This window comes from Nomascus leucogenys, chromosome 22a, assembly GCF_006542625.1.
Source record: "Nomascus leucogenys isolate Asia chromosome 22a, Asia_NLE_v1, whole genome shotgun sequence".
Classification (NCBI taxonomy): domain Eukaryota; kingdom Metazoa; phylum Chordata; class Mammalia; order Primates; family Hylobatidae; genus Nomascus; species Nomascus leucogenys.
In genome coordinates, this window is record NC_044402.1 from 125,970,555 (window position 1) to 125,991,367 (window position 20,813).

The window sequence follows — 20,813 nt, forward strand, 5'->3', positions numbered from 1 at the left end:
ACCTTTTCTTATCATTATCTTTTATGGCCATAGCATCATCTTATCAAATATTTATAGGCTTTCCTATGCAGATTGAATAAATCATGATTCTTACCCTTGTGAATTTTTTTTTTAGGTAATAGAGAAACAGCTAAATTAAAAGAACTGTTGCTTATCTCTCATTTTTCCTTTATAAAATATCATTTAGTTCCTCTTTTTTTCCTTAAATGAGTGTTTTTACAACCTACACTTCATTAAGAAAGACATGCTGATATCAAGTAATTCTTTACTGGTTCTTGCCTTTCCTAAAATATCCTGTAATCTTGCATCATTATACTCGATTGTTTCTGCCTATGGTTAATAAAAAGCTGGCCATGGCTAAGGTGTCCCCAGAAACTCTTTCATATTTGTCATTCACTGATCCATGAGAGAGACTCATTTTTATTGCAAGTTCCTTGGAGACCTCACCCCGTTGGCTCTGTTGCCCTATGATGGATAATTTGCTTGTTAGTTTTTTTGAAGCCTGTTACTGATTCCCTCTCTTTAGGTAGGAGCAATATACATTTTGGTAGAAAATACCTGTCTCCAATTTCAGGTATTGTGCTTCACACTATTCTGACTCCAGAGAGGGAGCATGGGAAAACACAGGCCTTATTTTATACTCTAATAGTGGTTTAGGGGTAGGTTCAGGAATACAAGATCTAAGTAGCCTGTTAGAATGATTGCTGCAGCTTAAACATGGCCTATTTAAAGAGACTTGTCTGCTATTTAGCTTGTACTTGGAATAATATTAGCCTGGAACTGAAAGGGTCCCCAAATATGGGATTTGAAAATGAAGTCAACAGGACCGCAGATGAAGCCAAGAAATAAAGAAACACCAAGTCCTGGTGACACCATCATTTTAGTTCTGAAATCAAGCCACCCCTTGATCTAGTCCCACTCCCAGAACATTTCAGTTACATAACTCAGTAAATTTTATTCTACGTTCCTTATTTTAACTTATGGTAAGTCTTCTATCACTTGCAAAAGAAAGAGTGCAGCGGCATCCCCTTCACAAGCCAACTCTTCGTCTCTCTTACTCTCTGGAATCCACAGAAGAGAGTGGAGTTAAGATAATTTGGGGAAATACTAGATGGAGCATAATATCATAAAATATGGCACAAATTAGAAGCATGTGACACTGATCCAATTGAACTTCCAGGCAGAGAACCAGAGATTGAAAGATGTCAGCTTGCTCTTCATAATCTTTAGATGAAGATCTGAGAAGACAAAGCATCTTTTTACCACAATAGTTCTCAGCCTTGGCTACTCATTGGCATCTCCTGGGAAGCCTTAAAAAAATGCTGATGCTGGGTCCCAAGGCCAGAGATTCTGATTTAATTGGTTTGTGGTGGGGCCTATGCTTGAAGTTGTAGAAAATCTCCTCAGGTGATTCCAACGTCAAGCCAGGGTTGAGAACCACCACTTTAAAGAAATGGTTGTAAGAATAAGGAAAAGCTGCAGATAAGGTACATAATGATTACTCGTTTACTAAAAACACTTTATCCAGCATCCAGGACATTCATAAATCTGTAACAAAGCTTTTCTAATGACCAACAGCATGACCACCAAGTTCCATTGAAATGCACGGGAAAAAAAAGGAGTATCTAGGGGGCAGGATTAGGAGGAGGGGGAGCAACAGTCCAAAGGTCAAATTTAATATCCCACAGGACAAATTGGGCAGCCCTGCTTGACCTTTTTATATACATACATACACACACACACACATATATATATATATATTATACTTAAAGTTTTAGGGTACATGTGCACAAAGTGCAGGTTTGTTACATATGTATACATGTGCCATGTTGGTGTGCTGCACCCATTAACTCTTCATTTAGCATTAGGTATATCTCCGAATGCTATCCCTCCCCACCTCCCCCTACCCCACAACAGGCCCTGGTGTGTGATGTTCCCCTTCCTGTGTCCATGTGTTCTCATTGTTCAATTCCCATCTATGAGTGAGAACATGCGGTGTTTGGTTTTATGTCTTTGCAATAGTTTGCTGTGAATGATGGTTTCCAGCTTCATCCATGTCCCTACAAAGGACATGAACTCATCATTTTTATGGCTGCATAGTATTCCATGGTGTATATATGCCACATTTTCTTAATCCAGTCTATCATTGTTGGACATTTGGGTTGGTTCCAAGTCTTTGCTATTGTGAATAGTGCCGCAGTAAACATACATGTGCATGTGCCTTTATAGTAACATGATTTATATTCCTCTGGGTATATACCCAGTAATGGGATGGTTGGTTGAAATGGTATTTCTAGTTCTGGTTCCCTGAGGAATCGCCACACTGTCTTCCACACTGGCTTGACCTTTCAGAGGAGCATTTAATGACACCAACTAGAGAAATCAGCTCCTGTATTGATGAAGCAACATTTTGAAAATCAGTCAAAACTCTTTATCTATAACCTCCGCCCAGAGCTTTTGAGTCAGAGTGCTAATCAAGGAAAACTTCCAATTTATAAGTTAGAGCACTTGAAACCCAGATCTTGGTAACTGCTGGAGAAGTACTTAGAGGTGAACTCATTAGGAAGTCACACCTTTTAGAATGAGCTTGGCTTTTAATATAATTTGATAGACAATGAAATCATTAAGAATTTGACCAAGGTTTTCCCATGAGCTAGATGTTGAATCAACCATGTATCTTATATACTTGATCTTTGAGACTTAGTAGTTGTATGAGGGCCCAGAAGAAAAGTAAGACACAGATAAAGCTGATAAATGTGAAACTAATAACTTTTATTAGTCTTTGAACTCTTGAAGTGTGCAGTAATAACAGGAGAAAACTCTCTTATCTGTAATTATTTTGAAAAGTTTGCCCTTCAAAAATATCTAGCAGAAGTAGCTTAACACCTACTAGAAATTGTATTTATTTATAATAAAAATATATTTATATTATATTTATATATAGTAGTACTATATAATATGTAGTATTATATATAGTAGTAGTATATAATATATAGTATGTAGTAAGCAGTAGTATATAATATATAGTACTGTATATTATATAGTAGTATATAATACATAGTAGTAGTAAATAATATATAATAATATATAGTAAGTATATATATAAATATACAAAATATACACACCTACTATAGTTCCTCAATAGGGTCAACTAATTTGTTATTGGGGATATGTTTATTAATTGTATTACAATTAGAGTGGCAGTTATAAGAAAGGGGTAGGTACAAATTAGAGGCAGGATTTTTTAGAATTTTGGCTTCTGTTTATAACTTACTAATAGTCATAATAATGACCAAGTCAGAAAAATTAAATTGTTACACTGTAAATATATTATATGTGTTTATATAGGCTAAGTTTATCTCATGGTTGGTGTAAGTAAATAGAAATTTCTTATTGTCTATTGAAACTATATTTTTTATATATCATAGCCATTTTATTCAACAAAATTTTATAATGTCTTCCGAACATAAGAAACAGACCAAAATGGAGATTTCCTAGTGAAATCAGATAACTTCAGGGGCCTTGAATAGATTAATCTATAATCCCAGATTTTACTGAACACACTATTCTATTGCATCAAGTCTAAATGCCTAGAAATCAGGTTCTTATAAATCCTGCTAGTTCAATTATCGGACGATATTGTCTATTACACTGTAGTCACACTATATAGTGTTCGTAATTACCTATAACCCAGCGTGTTCCTTCTCACTCCTTTTTCTTCACACTGTTAGTCTGTCCTGTAAGAATGTTCAATATCCACACCTTTCTGTGTAAAATCTATTTCTTCCTCTGAGTTGTTTTAAGCCCCACCCCCTTTATGGAACCTGCCAGTATTATTTATATACTGGCCTTTTTATCCTATACTACTTGTATTTAATGATTATATTCTGCCTACAGTATCCACTGTTGTTTCATACATATTCCTGTTAGATATGAAAACTCTGTTTCTTGAGCCTAGAGATTTTTGTTTTTTGTGATGTTTACCATATGGCCTTGTGCAGTGCCTGAGCTTTTATGTCTTTAATAATAACTTGATTGAGGAATTAGAGTTGTAATTATATAAACAAGGAAGAAAACCATAAATCTTTTCAAAGCTATTGAATATAGTATTAAATATATTGACTGTGCTGGAGAAAACTTTTTTTTTTTTTTTTTTTTTTTTGAGATGGAGTCTCTGTCACCCAGGCTGGAGTGCAGTGGCGCAGTCTTGGCTCACTGCAACCTCCACCTCCCGGGTTCAAGCGATTCTCCTGCCTCAGTCTCCTGAGTAGCTGGGACTACTGGTGCATGCCACCATGCCTGGCTAAATTTTTGTATTTTTAGTAGAGACGGGGTTTCACCATGTTAGCCAGGATGATCTGGATGTCCTGACCTCGTCATCTGCCCGCCTCGGCCTCCGAAAGTTCTGGGATTACAGGCGTGAGCCACCGCGCCCGACCAAGAAAATTATTTTTAATATGTAATAGCTTCTTCCACAAGCAGTCATTCATTGATTCATTCACTGATTCATTTGCTTATCAATGAGTCCAAATTATTTCCCATTTTGAAATAAAACATTTTTACACATTGAAAAACGCTCTAGTCTCATAGATAATGATGATTCAATAAACACTGTGAGTGCAAAACTTGGAAAATGTACACTGGCTTGCTGCACAATGCCTTAAATTCTATATTAATAATACAGTGTAAATTCATTAATTATAAATGCACAGCCATTTGTTGGTGAAAAGAAAACAGGATGTCAAGGGCAAATAAAGAATTCAGTGGTGAAGCAATATCTTTGACAAGAACTTCTATTTGTCTAATGCTCTGTATAACTTTAATAGCACCCAACAGTTGGTGGTCTGTAGTGGTTCTAGGCAATGAGTGGATTGCCTTTTCTTTGTTTGCTTTGCAACTGAAGGATGTTTGCAATATTAAAAAGTACACACACTCACACATACAGACACACACGCATAACAAAAACAGCCTCAAGGATACCATATGGCGGTGGCCCTGCACCTGAAACCCAAACAAAGCCAACAGCAACAGATTCAGTGTTTGTCTTTGGCTAAGAATTTGAGCTGACATCAATTATACTTTTGAGCCTGGACTGAATTCAATGAAAACTTGTCAGTTGGCACTTTAGAAAAATGAATTAAACTAAGCCTGTGTTTCTTATCATTGAATGTACCAACCAAACTGTTTTATGCATGCCTTTGACATTTTAATTGCAGGAACTAGGTGAATTTTTTCTATGTCCTTCTAGGACAGGTAAACAAAATACATATTTTTCCTGGGTATATGGTTTAGACAGGTTGAACAGTGTTGCCAAAAGATCAATGCCCATCATAGAGATCAGCTAATAAAAAAGTAACTATAAAACTTCATTTAATCATTTAGAATTATAAATATTTTTGTTGCTGTTATTGTTTTGTTTTGCTGTATTTTAAATTGGGTCCAAAATAATTTTAGAAAACAGTAGAAGAAGCTCTTTTGCCCAGTGTAGGATAGCCACAGGCTTAAATATATTTCTTTGAAGGAGATTGAATTTTAGAATTTTATGGTAAATTGTTTCTCAACTAAATATGCACTTTAGCTCCAAAAAATAATTTTTAGATATATCACTAAGTGTTAAGAAGTGCTTCATGTTTTATAAGGTGAACATTTATTTTAAGATTGATAATAGAAAAAAATAAGCATCTAAACTGGGTATTTTTGTGAGTCTTAAAGAAGTAAGACTTCATTCAAATATTCATTTATTGACCACCATATCTGTGCCCATTTCTCATATTTATTCTACCTTCCTCTAGCTGTCCTCAGCTATGTTCAACATTCCTTTTATAAAAGAAAATGTAATTATTTAAAAATCTATGTGCTGCGGTGTGTATGCTTCCTACATCTAAAAGCACAGTGAACATACATTTACAAACATCATTGAATGTTAATAAACACTATAAAATCACACAAGCCTTTAAATACAAACTTTGTTGGTTTCAATTTTATTGAATAATACAATGAATTCCCTTCTTAAAACTTAAGTTTTTAGAATAGACTTTCCTATAAAGAAACATTTTATAGGAAAACTTCATGTTGAATTTTGGTTTAGGGGAGTTTTAGGACTGAAAATATTTCAAATAAGATGGAAGATGATATTGGAAATTGTGATCTGATTAGTTTCTTGTGATAGTATAAATAATTTTGTTTTACTTTTGCCACTATTAGTTAAAAACATAGTTTTTAACATTTATAAGCAGATTTCCTTTTTCAAAATCCCATGATTGTCATTACATGGAACAGAATTATTGGCTAACTGTTAATTTTGCTGATGAAGAAGGAAAAAGTATTGGTAACTTGCTTTCTTAGGCTGAACTTCCATATGGGAACCATATTAAATGAAGTTCAGGTTTAATTTAATTTTATTAAGTGGCAGTTGAGCACTTGAAAGGCAGCTATTTCAATTGAGACACTGACATTTTAATTCTACAGTGTAGGTATAGGACATTTTCATCATTTCAGAAAGTTATATTTCACAATGTTGTCCTATAGTTTAGGGTGATAGTGTTGCTCATGTAAAAGTTGAAACATTCTTACCATTTACATTACTTAGTCATAACTTTCTAGTAAGAAGAGTATAACATAATGTCCCTACTTGAGAGTTAAATCCTGAGATGCTGAATAGTTGAATTACTTCCAACAAAATCTCATGGAAGATCAAGAGGTAGAATAAATAAATACATGTGTAGATACGTGATTATAAGGCTCTACTGTCTCAAACAATTATTGACTATTATATTTTTATGGGAAAAACACAACATGTTAAATTGTTTCAGATTTACCTAAAATAGTTAGTATTGTTTTGCATATGGTGACTTATTTCAAACCCTAGTCATGACCCGTGATAGTTGATTTTATGTGTCAACATAAATGGAACACGGGGTGGCCAGATATTTGGTTAAACACTGTTTTTGGTGTGTCTTAAATGGTCTTTTTGGATGAGATTACCATTTGCATTGGTAGACCGAGTAGTTTGCCCTCCAAATGTGGGTGGGCCTCATTCAATTATTGAAGCCTGAAATAGTTTTGTTCTATTTGTTCTATCTTTTGTTCTATTTGTTCTATCTGACTGTCTTCAAGCTGGGACATGTCCTCTCCTGCCTTTGGATTAAGACTTGGATTGGAACTACACCATTGGTTCTCCTAGGTCTCCAGCTTGGTGACTGCAGATCTTGAGACTGCTCAGCCTCTGTAATCATATAAGCCAATTCTTTATTATCTATCTTTCTATTATTATCTATCTATCTATCTATTGTTAATATTCTCTCTCTCTCTCCATTTTTTTCTATTTCTCTGGTGAACCCTGACATACAGATTTTGGCACTGAGTGGTTCTAGAAGAACAGTTTTAAGGATGTGTTTTCTGAATTCATTCTGGCACTTCTGGAATTGTCTCTCTGATTAGATTTAAAGACACTAATGGCTATTACTAGCAGTAAAGAGCATTGATTGTCTATGATGTTATCTGTCAATTGAGATATGCAAAATATCTGCATCAGATACTCCTAATCTACCACTTATAAGAAGCAAGCAGCAGGGTGACTGTTTATAAAATACTTTTGAACATTCTTGGAAAACTAATGAATAAATAAGATTAACTGGTTGCTGCTAATGCTGCTGAACAAAGTGGTTTAAAAAACAAAACAAAAGAAGATGAGCTCAGAGCTCAAGAATTCAAATTCCGACTCAAGCACTGCATAAATAAGCTGAGAGCTTCTACTTATACCCTCAAAGAGACCTTTATATCCTGTAACCACACGATTGAGATTGCTGAAAATCAAACACAGGATATCATCCTGAAATTGTCTCAATTACAACACAAGTTGAATTCTCAGCCTTGCAGAATGTCAACTGTAAAAGTTAGGCATTTTTACGGTTGGGCAACTATAAAAGATGGCATTGATTTGGAATAAATTGGAATCGGCATGTTAGAATTGAGACATGTGGGAAGATCCTGATGAAATTTGGGTCATTAAGCCCTTAAACTCTGATGAGACTTCTTTGCCAGTGGCTTCTCCCCCCTGAGGGGTAGCAGCCTCTCCATAACCTTCTCCTTCTAAGTGGATTAACCCTGCATTGCCCGAGGAAATTGCAATGGGCTCCCCTGAGACAGTTGCCTTGAAGACCATGCTAAATCCCCCTGGGACTCACTTTCAGTGCTCCTCCTTGATTCTAGACCTACAACTTGACTTATGTCTTAGGGGAGCCCAAAGGGTAAAGTACAAAGAATGTGATTCATGAGGAGACAGTCTATACTTAAAAATAACTACTCAAATTTTCTAATTTATACAGGCAGAATCTGTAAAACATGTGCTGGAATAGATCTTAACATTGAAATAAAGGTAAAAGGAACATAATGTCAAATCAGAAAAAAAGTATTTGTAAGGGCTCACCAAACAGATTCTGCATCTAATGTTGCAGTTTGAAGAGATAGAAAGGGCTATAACAATTTGTTTAGTTGGCTGAAATACTGACCAAAAAAAAGTGGCTCACAGTGATCAAGCTGGAAATGCTGGGCTGACTTGGTTTAACATAGAGTGGGGGACTCAAAGGGTTAAGGTGATTGGAATATTAGAATAAGTTTGTTATTTAAGACCTCATTATCCACACTGGGAGGGTCCAGAAGGCATATCTTTTACCAAAACTATGAGAGGTAAATTTATGATATCCCTGGCATCCTTGAAGAGATCTATGATTTCTCTTCTCTGTAGGCCAGACCTTACAGTGGGAACCGCGGTCACCAAATTGGAAAATCTAAATGTAATGGGGGTACTTGAATCCCAGGGAAGCAGGAGCTTATATATACTAGGTAGGTCTACAATGACTAAAGGAAAAAATACAGCAAAACTCAACTTGCACATTTCAGGTTATTAGCAAATTTCCACAGCTTTTCAAAGATACTGATAATCAATAGAAAAACTATTACATTGATACATGAGGTCTCCTCTAACTCGAAGCACATAGGAGTGCATCTTGCAGAATCAGCAGTCAGATATCATTAGATGCTTGTGCATAGCAGCTGATTTAGAAGATGGCAGAATGTTACTGGAGACATTAAAGGGAAGATTCATGTAGCCTGGTAGCCCCAATACTTTTCTAGAATATTTAAGAACCTTGAATCTACCCAAAATAGTTTATTAATACTGGTCACAGTTTTATGGGAGTCTATTAATCACATGCTGATGTGTTATATCCCAGTGGCCTGTAATAAATATAAAATTTAAAATAACTTACAATTATCATGGGAAAAACAAAGCTAACTTTTACGTTACAGGTATAACATTTTTCTGATTTGTAAGAAATGGAAACTGTGTGTTCAGATGTATATTAACATTTTATGTGTTTAAATGCTTCATAGTTTCCCATACTATCTCAATACAGACCAAGTTTTACTTGGTCTCTCTTGGACTTGATGACAAAGTTTTCAGTGAAATAAATCATAGGAATAAATAAGCATGATTCTAGATGTAGTATTCTCCATATACAAGAAGTATGGGGGCCAAGAAAACTTACAAAACTCTTCAAACCAATAGGTGAATGATAGGCTACTGAGTCCTAGTGGACTCAAAATTAACAGCAATTCCTTCACAGATTGGTTGAAATTTTTAAACTGGTCAAAATCTTGCCAAGTGTAAAGTTGAATTATAATGATCCATTTTGAGACCCTGGCCTTATTATAAAGTATTGTATAATTATATTTGAAATATAAGGTTACAGAAATATACTTTAGAGAATTTATCCTGCAGAAATAAAGGCAGCAGTATTTAAGGATATATATGTAAAGATCTCCATTAAAACATTGTTTGAAGTAGCCAAACCTGGAAATTATCTGAATGTGTATCAGTAAGAAACGATTGATTGGGGCTTTAACATATTCACTTCATGAAACATCACTCAGCTATTGAAAAGAATGCATTAGATCCAAACTATTGTTTTGGAAAGAGCAATTATCTATAGTTAGTGAAAAAGCAAGTTGTTGATAAATATGTATTGGATAATTTCATTTATGTAAAACAAATTATCTAAAAGATACAGAAAGTAGTTCTTTCAACCACCTTCCACTTAACTGATGCAACAAATTCATCTATGTTCCTTATTCCTCTATAAAATGTGAAAAAAGCACATAGACTGTTCCCTGAAAATTGATTTTGATCTAGTTATCCACACATTTCTATTCCTACCATTAAACCTTTACTTACTAAGGATTAGTTGTATTTGTTACCAAATCTCTTTGTGCACTTGTTCTTCCTATGGCAATTATGACATTTAATAAAATATTACATGAAGTGATTATAAATAAATGTGATGAAAGACTTACTGCTTCTATCAAAGCAAAATTAATAACTTTGGAAAGACTACAGAAATGAAAGTCACTAAAACATATATATTTAGAATATAGATATAGACAAAACCATTGTGAAAAGGGCAGGGTAGAAAATTCTACATAAAATTGCTTAGCAAATGACTTCAAAATTTTGATGCACTTTAAAGAAACCCAACTGGAAGTTTCGGTGTAGTTAATGCAAGAAAGTTTAAAATCAGCTGGTTCATACTCTTAGAAATATAATGTGTTTAATGTATATGATTAAATTAAGAAGATTTTCAAACTATACCTATATCAGTTTTTTTTTTTTTTTTTTTTTTTTTTTTTTTTTTTGAGACGGAGTCTCGCTCTGTCACCCAGGCTGGAGTGCAGTGGCGCGATCTCGGCTCACTGCAAGCTCCGCCTCCCGGGTTCACGCCATTCTCCTGCCTCAGCCTCTCCGAGTAGCTGGGACTACAGGCGCCCACTACCATGCCCGGCTAATTTTTTGTATTTTTAGTAGAGACAGGGTTTCACCGTGGTCTCGATCTCCTGACCTCGTGATCCGCCCGCCTCGGCCTCCCAAAGTGCTGGGATTACAAGCGTGAGCCACCGCGCCCGGCCTACCTATATCAGTTTTATACTCCCCATTTATTGAAAAATTCCCAGTTCTGATGAATGAGATAAGAGATCTTTGATCATATATACTGCGTGTATGCAAAATACTCACACATGAGAGGATATATGTCAATTTGTTAACACTGGCTACCATGGATAGAAAGCTAGATGGGAAAAGTAAAAGGAGAGAAGAAGAGGAAGAGGAAGAGGAAGAAGAAGAACAAGAAGAACAAGAAGAAGAAGAAGAGGAAGAGGAAGAAGAAGAAGAAGGAGAAGAAGAAGAAGAGGAGGAGGAGATAAGAAAAAAAGCTGTGACAAATAAGAATATACACATGGTATTCTAGATCATATGTAGAATAACATTCTATCTGTAGTGTTGCCATAGACAACTAAAAATGTGCATGTGTACAAACTCAAGGGTTACCATGAACAAAGACATTGATTTCATTAGGTAATGGAACATTGAGTAGTTTTCTTTCTGGCTTCTAGCTATTCTAATGTAGTGTTCTCACTAAACTGAAAGAAATCAAAACTTTAAAAAAGAAAATAGAAATGAGAGAATGTTGACTTGTGTGACTTTACTTCACTAGAGGCTTTGCAGATTTTATTTTACTTTTCTATATGCTACTAATTTTTTGAGTTGTAACACATCACTATTTTAAAATCATATAACCTTAGGGGATGGGAACATAAATTATTTTAAAATTTCCTAAGGAAAGAAATTAAAGGGCATGATAACTAAACAATACTGCCTAGAGGAGAAAACATACTATTTCGATTCTAATTCTTTACCTTAGTGCTGATAGCATGTATGGTCAAAAAAGAAAAATGTGACAATGTCAGATTGTTGAGTGAGAATTGAGTGCTGAGTTAAATAAATGAGTCAGTGTATGTTTTTCACCCTTCCTTCAAAACCAAAATGAGGAAATGAATAATTTAGCCTCCAAAAACTTAGAACTTGAGAGCAGATATTAAAGCTGGGAAATCTTCCCTGTGACACTTGTTTACTAAATTTGTTTCATGGTAGAGTACTGAAAGAATTTCAAATACAGTTTAGATCAAAACATAAAGAATTTTTGATGTTAATCCATTAAAATGTATAAGGAGTTGTTCACACAGAAAAACTTCTGGCAGTTCTAATATTTCAAGTTGAAAAATAACTTCCATATGGTTCTTAATTATCCTTTTGTTAGATATTAAAATAACTATCTCTGTTTCTTTGTTCCTACTTTCTTCGACTCTGAGAAAATGAACAAAATTAGAACAACCCTTTACCTATCACTTCAATATGAATTTTCATTTATTCACAGTGAAATTAAACATTTTTGTAACTTTTATATATGTTTTTGAACTTACATGAATGAGGCAAGAATCATATAAAGATATTACATATACCCTTTACCTAAGTTTAAATATTTCAAAGACTTTGTACAATTGTTTTACATTACTTCTCTCTTTCTTTCTCTGTCCATCATGTATCTGTATTTCAGAATTATTGGAGAATGTGCTGCAGACATTATAGCCCCTTTCTTGTAGCACACCAATGAGTGTTTCCTAAGAACAAGCGCCTTCTCTTTCATAACTGTGCTACCATTATAAAAATCAGAAAATTTAACATTGTTACTACACTATCATTTAATCTGTAATCTATGTTCAAATTTTGCCAGTTGTATCCTTAATGTCCTTTCTCACAAATTTTCTTCTGGGTTTAGGATCCAATCTGGGATGATATGTTGTATTTAGTTGTCAAGTCTCCTTATACTCTTTTTTTCCTAAGAATATTACTTTAATATGATCACATTTTAACCAAATCTACTAATTTTGTATAAATTTTTAGAAATGATAACAGCTAAATAACTTCCAACTGAGTAGTATATCTCCCATAGTCAATTTAAATCTGGAAAGGATTGAGAGCCTTTCTTTGTCTTTCTTCACTTTGGTACTTTGGAAGAGTACAGTGCAGTTATTTTGTAGAACGTACATCAATTTGAGTTGGTCTGATAATTTCTCATAATTAAATTTAGTCTATGCTTTCTTCTTCAACAATGCCACAGGAATCTCAGTGCATCGTTTCAGGAGGCCCATAGTGTCTAGTTATCTCATTGCTGGTAATGTTAGCTTTGACTACTTGTTTAAGATGGTGTCTGTAGTTTTCAGTGTAGAGTTACTGCTTTTCTTTTTGTTACTAAGCATTTTCTTATTTTTCTTTTAAATTGTTAAAGTACTCTTATCTTAGGCTTTTCACTTAAAACAGCACATATTTAAATTTTGACTCAATCTCACAGCTGTATTATTTTAATCGGAGTGTTTAATGCATTTCTATTTGTTGCTATAATTGATATGCATGTCTAAAATCTCCAGCTTCTCCTATCATTCTTCACGATCCTTTTTGAAGTCCATGTATAATTCTGATGATTTCAAAAATTTCAGAAATTCTATTTCTGATAATTCAAAAGCCTTGCACTACCAAGTATCTAACCACTTAATTCTACTACAAATACAATTCTTAGCTTAGCTTGGAAATAGTGTGTGTGTGTGTGTGTGTATGTGTGTATGTGTGTATTTATATGTGAGAGTGTGCATTTTTGTTTGTGGCTCTGCCTCAAGATGTGATTTCTCTGAGAACAATGCCTCTGTAATTATTCCCAGACCTTGGCCCAGTTCTTGTCATATATAAATAGTACCAGAACCACCTGCCATGTTACATGACTCCAGGAGGTCACCATTCACATTCCTGTCTTGAATGGACTTTCCTAGAACAGAACTTTATAGCCAATGATAGTCCTAGAGTTGTGCATGCAAAGGCCCTGAACGGTGTTCAGTAATGAACATGTGAACAATTAGATGCCTATTTTTCCGTTGTTTATTATAGCTAGACACTGGGCGACAGACATGGGGTCACCTTGCTTTATTCAGTGTCTCTCTCTCTCGTAACTAATGATTCCAAGATTGTATTTTATTCTTCCATCACTTTGACAGTTTCTCGTTATTAATTAGACTCAAAGTTCACATTACAGAGTTCATATTCCTTCACATTACAAATATACTGTAAAGCTTTCTGGACTTGGAGGCAGAGAGCTTCCTCTAGCAAGCACTTACTCTCCCTACCATCTCAAATCCCTAGGTCTATCTTGCTTTCAATCATCTTGAACAGATAACAATATTATTTTAAAGGGCATTAAGCATGAGTAATCGCTTTTCTTCATGGCTTTCTATCTTCACTATTTGCTTACAGTACTTTTTTAAAGGTAAAGTCTACATACCTTAATGGAAAAATTTAAAGAATAAAATTTAAAGAGTTTTAAAAATACAATTGCCCTTGAAACCCATCAGATTCATATTAAACTACAAACAATTTCATAACTTTAGGAAATTTCCTCTTACCGCTTCTTAGCCAATCTCTACCTGCTCACCCATAGGAAACTACTTATCTTTGTGAGGATTTTTCTACTATGCATTAGTTTTGTCAGTTATGAAATTCCATATACATACAATACACACCCATTTTGTGCCTGGCATCTTTTGCTCAGCACAATGACCTTGAGATTCATTCATTATGCTTTTGTATGTACTTTATTTCTTTTAGTTGTTAATACTTCCCTGAATGATTACACTACAATTTATCCAGTCTTATATTGATGGATATTTGAGTTGTCTCTAGTTTTTGATCCTTAGAAATACAGCTGCTATGAAGACTCTTGACTAAGTGTTTTTGTGGACATATTATTTTATTCCTCTTGATTAAATACCTAGGAGTGCAACTGTTGTGTCACAGGTGAATATTTGCTTAGATTTGTAACAAACAAAAAGCACAATCATTTTCCAAAATCTTTTTATCATTTTATATTTCTACCAGCAATTTATGAAAGTTCCAGCCACTCTATATGTTCTCCATTATTTGGGACTTGACAGTCAATCTTTTTATTTTTAGTTTTTCTGGTGAGATTGTAGTGATATTCGATTGTGGTTAAAACTTCCTGTTGACTGTATTCAATAACTTCCATGTGCTTATGGTATTGGCTATTCATAAATTTTTTTGGAAAATGTTCATTCAAGAGTGTGTGTGTGTGTGTGTGTGTGTATGTGTGTGTGTTTTACATTTTGATTTCAATAGCTTCTGGGGTATAAGCGTTGTTTTTGTTAAATGGAAGAACTGCATAGTGGTGAGTTCTGAGATTTTAGTGCACCCATCATTCAAGTAGTGTACAATGGACCTAATATGTAGTTTGTTTAAATCCCTAACCCTTTCCCCACCCTCCCTATTCTGAGTCTCTAAAGTCTATTATATCACTTCGTATGCCTTTGCATACTCATAGCTTAGCTCCCACTTACAAGCGATAACATAGTTTTTTATTTTCCACTTTTATGTCACTTCACTTAGAATAATGACCTCCATATCCAACGAAGTTGCTGCAAAAGACATTATTTTGTTTGTTTTTATGACCAAGTAGTATTTGACGTGTATATATACCACATTTTTTTTTTTTTGGTAGAGAAGGGGTTTCACCATATGTTAGCCAGGATGTTCTCGATCTCCTGACCTCGTGATCTACGGGCCTCGGCCTCCCAAAGTGCTGGGATTACAGGCGTGAGCCTCCGCGCCCAGCCCACCGCATTTTCTTTATCCACTCATTAGTTGGTGGGCACTTAGGTTGGTTCCACATCTTTGCAATTGTAAATGTTACTGCTATAAGCATATGTGTGTAGGTGTCTTTTTCATATAATGACTTATTTTCCTTTGGGTAGATACTTAGTAGTGGGATTGCTGGATTGAATGGTAGATCTACTTTTAGCTCTTTAAGGAATTTCCATACTGTTTTTCATAGAAGTTGTACTAATTTACATTCCCGCCAGCAGTGCATAAGCCTTCCCTTTCCTCCACATCCACACCAACGTCTATTGTCTGTGGTTTGTGTTTTTTAAATTTAATTTGTTGTAATCCTCTTATTTAATTGCAGTAATTTTTATATAGTTTTAACATCAGTCCTTTTGTCAGATATGTTTTGCAAATATCCTCTCCCATTTGTGGCTGCTCATTCATTTCCTTAAGCATTCTTTTTATAGAGAAAAACTTTTATTTTTGAATCTGTTTTTATGTTTGAAATTATTGCTTTTTGCTTTCTAAGAAATTTTTGCTTTGTGTCACTACATAAAGAGATTATCTAATATTTTCTTCTAGCAGATTTATGGTTTTAGCTTTAATGTTAAGGCTTATCATACATATCAAATTAATGTTTTATAGTTTTCAGTGTACAAATCTTTGGCTTATTTGTTATTATTTATTCCTAAATATTTTAGTCATTTTGATGCTATTGTAAGTAAAGTTGTTTTTTAATTACTTTTTTAGATAATTCATTGCTAAAGTATAGAAGTACAATTGATTTTTGTGTACTGGTTTTATATCTTGAAATCTTACTCATTTATTTACTTTCATAGTGTGTGTGTGTGTGTGTGTGTGTGTGTATTCCTTAGAATTTTCTACATACAAGATTATGTCATATGCAAGAATTGATAGTTTTACTTCTCCTTTTCCAAAATGGGTGCATTTTATTTCTTTTTCTTGCCTGATTGCCTTGGCTAGAACTTCCAGCACAATATTAAATAGAAGTGCTTAGAACAGACCTCCTTCTCTTGTTCCCAATCTTAGGAGGAAAGCATTCAATCTTTGATTTGGTATGGGTTTGTGTCCCTGCCCAAATCTCATGTTGAATTGCAATCCCCAATGTTGGAGGAGGGGTCTGTTGGGACTTGATTGGATCAGGGGGACAGACTTCCCTATTGCTGTTCTCATGATAGTGAGTGAGTTCTCACGAGATCTGATTGTTTAAAAGTGTGTAGCACCTCCCTCTTCTTTCTATCTTCCTCTTACTTCAGCCATGTAGGACATGCCTGCTTCCCCTTCACCTTCTGCTATGATTAAAAGTTTCCTGAGGCCTCCTCAGCCATGTTTCCTGTAAAGTCTCCAGAACCAGGAGCCAATTACACCTCCTCTTTTCTTTATAAATTACTTAGTCTCAGGTAGCTCTTTAGAACAATATGAGAATAAACTAATTTCATCATTAATTCTGATAGTAAGTTGTAAATTTATCAGAGATAATTTTTTATCAGAGATAAATTTATCAGGGATAAATTTTATCAGGTAAGGAAGTTCCTTTCTATTTATCATTTATTGAGTATTTTTTTTTATCATGGAGCAGTGTTGGATTTTTTCAAATGCATTTTCTGTGTCTATTGAAATAATAATTCTTTGTCTTTTTCTCTGTTGATATGGTGTATTATATTAATTGATTTTTAAAATTACTCCAATCTTGCATTCCTGGGATAAACTCTATTTTGCCATAGTGTATAGTACTTTTTTATATAGTGTTAGATTTAGTTTGCAATTCATTATTTGTTTAGGACTTTGAATCTATATTCTTAAGGGATATGGGCCATTTTCTAGTGACTCCTTTTTCTGGTTTTGGTATCAGGGTAGTAATTGGCTTTATAAAATGATTCAAGAAGTATCTTCCCCTCCCTCTTTCTCCTGTTCTCTTTTCCTTCTTGTGGAAGAGATTGGGAAGAATTTGGTAGAATCCACCACTGAAGCCATCTCGACCTAGGCTTTAATTTGTGGGAAGATTTTCGCTTAATGATTCTATTTTTTTTTTACTTGTTATAAGTTTATTGATATTTTCAATTTCTTCTTAATTCAGTTTTAGTATTTTACATCTTTCTACCTAAGTTGTATATAATTGTAGCTAAGTTATCTAGGTTATTGAATTTGTTGTCATGGTGTTGTTCATAGTGTTTTCTTACAATCTTTCTTATTTCTGTACAGTCAGTAGTGATGGCCCCTCTCATTTCTATTTTACTAATTTGAGTTATCTCCTGTTTTTCTTTTTCAACCTAGCTAAAAGATGACAATTTTATTGATGTTTTCAAAGGAGCAATATGTGGTTATTTTCTATTCTCTATTTGATGTATTTGTACTGTAGTTTTGTTATTATTTTCTTCCTTCTGTTTGTTCTGTGTTTAGTTTTCTCTTATTTTCTTAGTTTGTTAAGGTGGAAATTTAGCTTATTCATTTGAAATTGTTCTTTTTAAATGTAGATGTTTATAGCTATAAATATCCATCTAAAGATTGTATAGACACATCCTGTAAGTTTTTGTATGTTATATTTTTGTTGTTACTCATTTCCCAGTGTTTTCTAATTTCCCTTGAGATGTTTTATTTGACCTAGTGATTATTTCAGAATGTATTTTTAATTCCTATGATTTTCTCAAATTTTCTAAATTTTCTTTCTGTTATTGATTTTCAGTTTAATTCCATTTTGGTCAGAGAACATATTTTGTAAGATTTCATTCCTTTTAAATACATTGAGGCCTAAAATATGATCTCTCTTAGAGAATATTCCACAAGCATATGAAAATAATGTATTCTGATGTTGTTGGGTAGACTTTTCTATAGATAGCTTTTAGTTCTATTTGGTTTATAGTATCCTGGAAGTCTTCTATTCCTTATTGATCTGCCTGGTTGTTCCATTCATTAGTAAAAGGGATATATTTATCATTATGTTTAAGGGTATTTTTACCGCATGTGGAATTCTGAATTCCCAGATTTCTTTTACTTTCTGTATTTTAAAGCATATCCATTGCCTTTTGGCTTTCATTGTTTCTGATAAGAAGTTATTGTAATTGTTCTTGTTTATATAATTTGATGTTTTTTCTGGTCTTTAATGTTTTTCTTAATATTTAGTTTTAAATAGCTTGACTATAATGCATCTAATATTGGTTTCTTTCTATGTTATCTTGTTTACTAAGCCTCACAGATTTGTTTATATTTTTAACTTCATTTTCTTAATTTTTTCTCCTTCTAGGAATCCAAGTTCAGATACGTCAGCTTACTTGACATTATTTCACAAATATTTGAAGCTCAGTTCACTTGTTTTTCTTTCCACTTGGTGTGTTTAGATCTTTTTTCTTTCATTTGTTTTAGATCTATAAATTTCTATAGATTTAGCTTCAGGTCACTGTTTCTCTCTTCTGGACATTTCCAAGGAGCTTTTAAGCCAATCTCATAAATTTTGCATTTTGGATATTTCATTTTTTTAGTTCTAGAACTTTAGTTGGTTCTTCTCATACTTTCTATTTAATTGCCAGGATTATCTATTTATTCATTATGATCACATTTTCCTTTAAATCTCTGAAAGATTTAAATAGAGCTTTAGCATCCTTGTCCACGAATTCCAACACTGGGGCATCTTGATTGTTTCTAATTATTTTTCAAGTCATATTTTTCTTTTTCTTCACATATATAATCTTTAAAATTATTTTGGCACTGTGGTTGCTGTTATAGAGATTCAGGATTATGTTATCTTTGGCATATGTTTATTTGACCTAACAGGCAGTTAGTTTTCTTGGCTCAGGCCCTATATTCTGGCTTCTTTGTCATGGGAACAAAATGAAATTTCTGCTGAGTTCTTTCAGTCCTTCAGCTGTTGCTTTGTATGTTTTCTTTCACTATTCTTTGTTTTCTTTTGAGATTTGATAATGTAAATAATGTAGTTGAAAATTTATCAGATGCTCTTTGTGGTGTGCTATTTGGTCTTTCAAGTGTTCCACTGGTATTTCTTTCAGAAAATGTCTTTCCCTTTGCTATGACTGTATATCCAAAGAAGGCTGACATCTTCTTACCAATGTGGACACTCACATTCAGTCACAAGGAATGTATATCCAACCAAACTGAGGAATAATAATATTTCCATAGTTTCTTTCTTAAAATTCAAAAAGCTGAGAGGTCAGGCTGAGAGGCGTCTATCAGTCCATAGTATAAAGAAAGCAGTACATTGAAACAAACCCAGCACCCAGAGACAATCAGAAGTGATAGACAAGGAAAGGTCAAAGATGACCTTGGAAGTATTCAATTCCCTTATAAGTTCTATAAAAGCAGGATCCCTAGTCTGTTTCATCATTATATCTTCACTGCCTTGAAGAGTGTTTGGCAAAAGACATAAGATTTTTTGGAATGAATGACTGATAGCTTTATATATCCTGAAGATAGTATATATATAATATCTTCAATGTTTCTAAAGGCTTTATTCAATGCCCTTTTCAAATTATAGACATATCTTATCATCATGATTCACAATTTAATCTTTAATATTTAATAAAATGTTGTATCTTATTGTGAGGGTAAGCAATTTATTTTTAGCATTTCTTTATTTATAATACAAATATTCTCTATTCTTTAACATTAACAAAAGATTGGCCACATTTTGTCTTTTAATAGACAAAATTACAATAAAGCTGATAATCCTTCATTAGAAGAATAGTCTTTAAATAACTATAGTTGGCCCCATGATTTCAGGTTTCAGTACATTTTTATTACATATAGAATAACAACCAAAACTTGTCCTTAGGGGAACATTTGTAGGATTTTTGGGGGTTTTTTTGGTGGCAGTATTGGTATCGTTATTAATAAAAACATTCAGAAAGACACACTTAGCATATTTCTCAATGCTGAAGTAGACACTTTTTGTCAGTATTCTTCAATCCCGTGGGTTGACAACCACTACAAAGGCTCTAGCTGAAGCCATGCATACAAGTCTGGTCTATATCTTGCCAGACTTGCCAGACTTAATAGTGGAGGAATATGTCCATTCCTCCACTATTAAGAGCATGTCTACTTGATTTATTCCTGCCTTCTCAGCTGTTTTGAACTAATAAATTGATTTTGAATATTTTATTCTATCTTTAGCCTAGGACAGAAAAACTATCTCTGAACAGATTACAGATTTTTTTTCACCTGTGCAATATGTTCTGCACTAGAAAGTGGTTTAGTATAAGAGCAAAATAGACTGCTACCAATCTGTCTC